This window comes from Gossypium hirsutum, chromosome A10 (assembly GCF_007990345.1).
Source record: "Gossypium hirsutum isolate 1008001.06 chromosome A10, Gossypium_hirsutum_v2.1, whole genome shotgun sequence".
NCBI classification, from domain to species: domain Eukaryota; kingdom Viridiplantae; phylum Streptophyta; class Magnoliopsida; order Malvales; family Malvaceae; genus Gossypium; species Gossypium hirsutum.
In genome coordinates, this window is record NC_053433.1 from 10605897 (window position 1) to 10613237 (window position 7341).

General features: G+C 38.4%; 1 non-coding gene across 1 annotated transcript; it reads left to right on the forward strand.

The window, feature by feature from the left end:
- The first annotated feature begins 238 nt into the window (after nucleotides 1–238).
- LOC121209218 (small nucleolar RNA R71) lies at nucleotides 239–345 on the forward strand. Its single transcript, XR_005904335.1, has one exon. It is a non-coding gene; the product is annotated as a small nucleolar RNA R71 (small nucleolar RNA).
- The last annotated feature ends 6996 nt before the right edge of the window (nucleotides 346–7341 follow it).

The following is a 7341-nucleotide window of genomic DNA, read 5'->3' on the forward strand; positions in this document are numbered from 1 at the left end:
AAGTTCTACCTGGTTTGATAGCATAGTAATCAAATTGACATTATAAACGCCTGCTGTTTTAGTTGGTTTTGTCCTCGTGACTTGCCAATGATAGTTATTCAGTGACATCTCTTCTATAAACTCATAAGCATCTTCAGGTGTTCTATTATTGATGGTTCCGCCAGCAGCTGCGTCAACCATTTTTCGAGTCGAAGGATTCAAGCCATTACGGAACGTTTGAACCTGAAGCCAAAGCGGTAACCCATGGTGAGGGCACCTTCTCAGTAAGTCATTGTATCTCTCCCATGCATCGTAAAGAGTTTCTAAGTCCATCTGCACAAACAAAGAGATATCATTACGTAATTTGGCCGTTTTAGCCGGCGGGAAATATTTTAATAGAAAATTTTCGGTCATTTGTTCCCAAGTAGTGATTGACCCTCGTGGTAATGAGTTCAACCACTGTTTAGCTTTGTTCCTCAATGAAAAAGGGAATAACCGAATATGAATAGCATCATCAGAAACACCATTAATTTTAAATGTATCGCATAGTTCTAAGAAGTTGGCTAAATGAGCGTTGGGATCCTCATCCTGTAAACCATCAAACTGAACATATTGTTGTATCATTTGAATAGTGTTAGGTTTTAGTTCAAAAGTATTTACAGCTACAACAGGTATAATTATGCTCGATTCAGTTCCTGTTAAAGAAGGTTTAGCGTAATCATACATAGTGCTTAGAGCAGGATTTTGATCAACTGCAATTGCAGGAGGTAGCTGATTGTCTTGGTTTTCAGCCATCTCTGCTGTTGGGGTTTGCGTATCGTTCTCTTGCTCGTTCTCTGTGTATCTTAAGCTTCGCATTATTTCTCTTTGGTTTCTGCGAACTGTGCGATCAATTTCTTCGTCAAAAAGTAGTGGTCCTGACAGGTTTTTTCTAGTCATAAACTGTAAAAACTTGCCAAGAGAAGGACAAAATAAGTAATAAAATTAAATTAAATTGCAAGAAAAATAAATGGCTAAAGTAATAAAAATTGAGTGTTCCTAATATCTTAGTTCCCCGGCAACGGCGCCAAAAACTTGATCGCGTGATTTCGTGATAGGTTTTAAATATTTATAATTAATCGCTCTTAAAACTAACTATCATCGCAATATAGGTAAGTGTACCTATCAAACAGTAGTATAGTTTTAGCAAGACCGGATTGTCGAACCCAAGGGAACTAAAAGTACTAGTAATGACTGTCTTTTTATTATCTAGCCTAAGAATCAAGAGGTTTTTGTTTTAAATAACTAATTATCTAAACTAAGAATTCACAGAGAATGGAATTCGGGAATTGCTTTTGGGAAAATCGATTGAATTAAGACAATACCTAAGGAAAAATCCACCTAGACTGTACTTGTATTCTAGCTCCGAATCGGACGATTTATTCATTTAACTTGTTCCGTAGAGATCCCTAAGTTATGTTATTATCCCTATTCAAGACTAATAACGTCTAATCCCTAAATTTAATAATTGAGACTTTTCTCTAATTAACACCCTAGGGCTTCATTAACTCGATCTATGGATCCCCTTATTAGGTTTCACCCTAATCTGGCAAAATCTTGTCACCCTATGTCTAGGCGTGCAAACAACTCCGTACTTTGGCCCGTGTGAGGAGGTCCAGGCCATGTTGATTTCGTACTTTGACCCATTTTCTCTGTTTTTAGCCCGTTTCTCATTCCTTTCTCTCTCCTATGCTCTCCTAAGTGTAAAACATGAAGTTAAAGCATTAGGAGCATCGAATTCACCAATTCTAATAAGAAATCATCCATAAAATGCATTAAACATGGGGTAAAAATATGTATAATTTACGGTTTATCACATCACACATTATAATTGGAGCTTTAGTCTGTTTATCCTTTAAAGTGTTAAATGCTTCTAAACACTCCTGATCGAAATTAAAAGGAATATCTTTTTCTAATAATTTAGTCAAAGGCTTAGCTATTCTAGAAAAGTCTTTAATAAATCTTCTATAAAACCTAGCATATCCTAAGAAACTTCTAATAGCCTTAACCGAATTAGGGGAAGGTAGTTTTGCAATGGTTTCAAATTTTGATTTATCAACCTCAATCCCTCTACTAGAAATTTTATGTCCTAACACAATACCTTCCTGAACCATAAAGTGACATTTTTCCCTGTTAAGCACAAGGTTTGTTTCCTCACATCTTATTAACACTTGTTTTAAAATTTCTAGGCAAAGATGGAAAGAGTTACCGAAAATTGAAAAATCATCCATAAATACCTCCATGATGTCTTATATGAGTTCGTCAAAAATGGCCATCATGCAGCGCTGAAAAGTAGCAGGAGCATTACATAATCCAAAAGGTATTTTACGATAAGCAAACATACTGTATGGACATGTAAATGTCATTTTTTCTTGATCTTCAAGAGCTATTGGGATTTGGAAATAGCCAGAGAGTCCATCTAAAAAGCAGTAGTACATGTGTCCTGACAATCTTTCCAACATTTGGTCAATGAACGGAAAGGGAAAGTGGTCTTTTCTCGTAACATCATTTAGCTTCCTATAATCAAGGCATACTCTCCAACCTGTGACTGTTCTTGTTGGGATTAATTCATTCTTCTCATTGGCTACAACAATCATGTCTCCTTTCGTAGGAACAATCTGCACAGGACTCACCAAAGAACTGTCAGAAATAGGATAAATAATTCCAACATCTAGGAGTTTAATTACCTCAGCTTTAACAACTTTCTTCATGTTGGGGCCAGTCGTCTTTGGGCTTGCACGCACGGTTTATATTCATCTTCCATTAAAATTTTGTGGGTGCAAAAAAAGGGCTGATCCTTTTAATGTCAGAAATTTTCCAAGCTATGGCCCTTTTATGCTCTCTTAATACTTGGAGAAATTCCTCTTTCTCCTTGGGTTGCAAATTTGATGCAATAATTACCAGTAATGTGGAATTATTTCCACGGAATGTGATCGCGTGATTTCATGATAGGTTTTAAATATTTATAATTAATCGTTCTTGAAACTAACTATTATCGAGATGTAGGCAAGTGGACCTATCGAACAGTAGTATAGTTTTAGCAAGACCAGATTGTCGAACCCAAGGAAATTAAAAGTACTAGTAATGACTGTCTTTTTATTATCTAGCCTAAGAAGAAAGAGGTTTTTGTTTTAACTAACTAATTATCTAAACTAAGAATTCACAGAGAATGGAATTGGGGAATTGCTTTTGGAAAAATCGATTGAATTAAGACAATACCTAAGGAAAAATCCACTTTGACTGTACTTGTTACTCTGGCTCTGAATCGGATAATTTATTCATTTAACTTGTTCCGTAGAGATCCCTAAGTTATGTTATTATCCCTATTCAAGACCAATAACGTCTAATCCCTAAATTGAATAATTGAGACTTTTCTCTAATTAACACCCTAGGGTTGCATTAACTCGATCTATGGATCCCCTTATTAGGTTTCACCATAATCTGGAAAAATCTTGTTACCCTATGTCTAGGCGCGCAAACAACTTCGCTTAATTATAACAAATGTACTCTTAGATAGGGTCTATTCCTCCTCTGAATAAGAGCTTATCTTGAATCAGTATCCTGGGATATCAAAACAAGAATTAAGAACACATAATTAAGAACAAGTTAAATATTTATCATACAATTCAGAAAATAATAACAAGATTCGTCTTAGGTTTCATTCCCCTTAGGTATTTAGGGGATTTAGTTCATAACTGAAAAGGAAAACATCTCAGAAGAATAACGAATACAAAACATAAAGAAATCTCAAAACTCCTGAAGGGAAATTGAGGAGAGATCTTCAATCTTGATGGTGAATCTGGCTTCTGAGATGGATCAATCGGCTTCCTTGGAGTAATTCCTTACTCCCTATTCTGTTCCCCCTTTTCTTCCTCCTCTAGGGTGTATTTATAGGCTTTGGAATGCCTAAGAGCCCTCAAAACTAGCCTTTTCTGAATGGGACTTAACTTGGGCTCGGTACGGACACACCCGTATAACACGCCTGTGTGTGATTACTTCAGGTCGTGCTCGAGCCTGCCAAATTAACACGACCGTATGGTCTGCCCGTGTGAGGAGGTCTAGGCCGTGTTGATTTCGTACTTTGGCCAATTTTCTTCTATTTTTTGACCCGTTTCTTGTTCCTTTCGCTCTTCTATTCTCTCTTAAGTATAAAACATGAAATTAAAGCATTAGGAGCATCGAATTCACCAATTCTAATAGGAAATCATCCATAAAATGCGTTAAACATGGGGTATAAGTATGTATAAATTACGGTTTATCAGAATGCATATTCCAAGTGATTCAGGAATTGTTTAAGTTCCAGTTTGGAAGGTTTGTCAATAGAGGGTTTTTGCTTAAGTTCATATTTTACCTTAATTCCCTCATATTCTGCTAGTTTTGGAGAAGTTTCATTGGAGTTTAGTTTAGTTCCTATTTCAGAATCATCATCCATCCCCTCTCATTGGGTGGGACACAGTTCCATCGTGTCCTTGTGTACGATTCCCTGAAAAGAATCTTGAGTAGCATGATCAATAGAGTCGATAAAATAACATGAGTCATCCTGTTCTCTAGAAAATCTCATGTCATCATAAATTTTAAAGATAATCTCTTCGCCACCTACTCTAAGTACCAATTTAGCAAGGCCTGTTGTATGGCGGCGCATGGGCGTGTGGTGGCGAGCACGGGGGTGTGATGTGGAGAGGAAGCTGTGTGGTGGGAAAAATGGAGGGTATAAAGAGGGGAAAGTGGGGATTAATGCAAGGGGAATAGATTTTAGGGTGGTTTGAGGGTTGGGGAAGTGAGAATCTTGGAAATGGTAGCTAGAATAAGGATTAAGGAGTGGGGAGAAGGAGTTTTCGGCTAGGGTTTTGAAAGGGGGAAGAAGATGAAGAGTGGTTTGTATATATAGGGGAGGGTCACACGGCCTAGGGCCACGCCCGTGTACTTTGAGTGTGAGCCCGTGTTTTTCAAAATTTTCAATTTAGGTCGTGCCCCTCTACTGTCCCACGCCTGTGTGTCTTGGGCGTGTGTGGCACACGGCCATGTCGCACGGTCGTGCCTAGCTTTGTTTGCTTTTCCTATGCCTGTGTGTTATGGTAGCACGCCCGTGTATTGTTGTACACGGCCGAATGGCACGGGCATGTCGTACACCTGTCTCAAAGAAACAGAATCGATCCTTGTCCCTGGCACGCCCGTGGGTTTTCATTCCCACGCCCGTGTGTTCCTATCAAGTTCACCCACGGCTATGTCGAACGATCGTGGGGATTTATCACACCCTGTGTTTTGGGGAAATCATGTCCTACTTCAACACGGCCATATCGCACGGCCGTGTCTCTTCCTCTGTTTGGCCACGGCTCAGGCACGCCCGTGTGCCTGGCCATGTGTGCTGAAAAATTGTGCAATTAAAAGATTAAGTTAATTGATTTGAAGTGTGAGAAAATAAAAATAAAGAAATAAAAATATGTTAGTGCTCGGGTTGCCTCCCGAAAAGCACTTATTTATAGTCTAAGCTCGACTTACCTCTCCGTTAAATGATCATGGTGGTTCGAGGAGTTCATACTCTTCATTCCTGTTGTCAATTTTAAAATAAGGTTTTAAACAGGTGTTGTTTACCTTAAAAGTGCCGAACCTAGGATGACTCACCTCCACTGTACCGAATGGAAAAATACTAAGTACCGTAAGAGGGATTTCCTCATTTGGTGTGGCAGTGACAATGTGAGGATCAACGACATCTAGTAAGACTGTATCGCCGACCTGAAGTTGATTAGGAGAGGTATCGGGCTTGTGTTTGCGTAGTTTCGGTTTATCATGTGTTCCCAGTTTGTGTTCACGCCATTCGTCTCGCTCCTCTATCTGTAGTATTCGTTCTTCATGGACGTCTTTGTTCTCTTCATGATAGTAGCGGATTGTCTCTGTTGTCTTTGTTCGAGGAAGTTCTTACAAGGACGATTGAATATTAGTTTTATCATCGACAGTTTTTAGAGCATTATCTTGAGTCTTAGAGGTTTTGACTAAGTTGCATGCTTGGAGTGTTACTGCGTCGTCACCTACACGAAGTGTTAGCTCTCCTGTGCCTACATTAATAATGGTTTTGGCAGTTGCTAAAAATGGTCGTCCTAAAATTAGAGGTACCTCGGTATCCTCATCCATATCAAAGACAACGAAGTCTACTGGGTAAATAAATTTATCAATTTTAACAAGAATGTCTTCAATAATACCCTTAGGAAATCTAACTATTTTTCAGCTAATTGTATGCTTATCCTAGTCTGTTTGAGTTTACCGAGACCTAGTCGTTTAAACATTTTATATGACATAACATTTATACTTGCTCCTAGATCAGCTAAAGCATTATTCACAGATAGGCTTCCAATTAAGCAAGGAATTGTAAAACTCCCTGAATCTTTTAATTTGTTAGGTAGCTCATTCTTTAGAATAGCTGAGCAGACTGCATTGAGTTCCACATGTGATGTAGCGTCTAATTTCCTTTTATTGCTCAGAAGTTCCTTTAAAAATTTTGCTGAGTTGGGCATCTGCGAAAGAACTTCAATAAAGGGTAAGTTAATATGTAATTTCTTTAAGAGTTTGACAAACTTACCAAATTGTTCTTCTGTTCTGTCTTTCGTCATCGCTTTAGGATATGGCACACGAGGTTAATGATTCGTACTTACCTGTTTAGGCTCATTAATGTTTACCTCTTCTCGTCCTTTGTTCATCGTGTTGTCTTGCTGTAATTCTGGTTCAAGTGCAATGAATCCTTCCTTATCTTGAGTGCTAATTGCATTGAGGTGTTCCCTCGGATTAGGTTCAGTATTACTTGGTAGGCTCCCTTGTGGTCGTTCGGAGATTAGTTTAGATAGTTGGCCTATCTGAGTTTCAAGTCCTTGGATTGATGCTTGTTGATTCTTAAGTGCTGTCTCGGTATTTTAGAAACGGGTTTTCTGACACCGAGATGAATTTAGAAAGCATCTTTTCAAGGTTTGGTTTTTCTTCTGTTGATAAGGTGGCTGTTGAAAACCCTGAGAATTTTGTGGCTTTGGATTTTCTTGACCTCCCCAGGAAAATTTTGGGTGGTTCCTCCAACCTACATTATAAGTATTACTGTATGGGTTATTTTTAGATCGAAAGTTATTATTACCCATACAGTTGACTTGTTCCTCTTCGGTTGTGGGATTGAAGGGTTGATATTCTGTATGCACACCTCCTCCGCTTGAGTCACATACCTGTGTAGAACCAAGAAAACTATAAATCTTTTTATTGAGAAGTTCTACCTGATTAGAGAGCATGGTGACTAAATCGATGTTATAGACGCTGGCTGTTTTCGTTGGCTTTGTGCTCATAACTTGC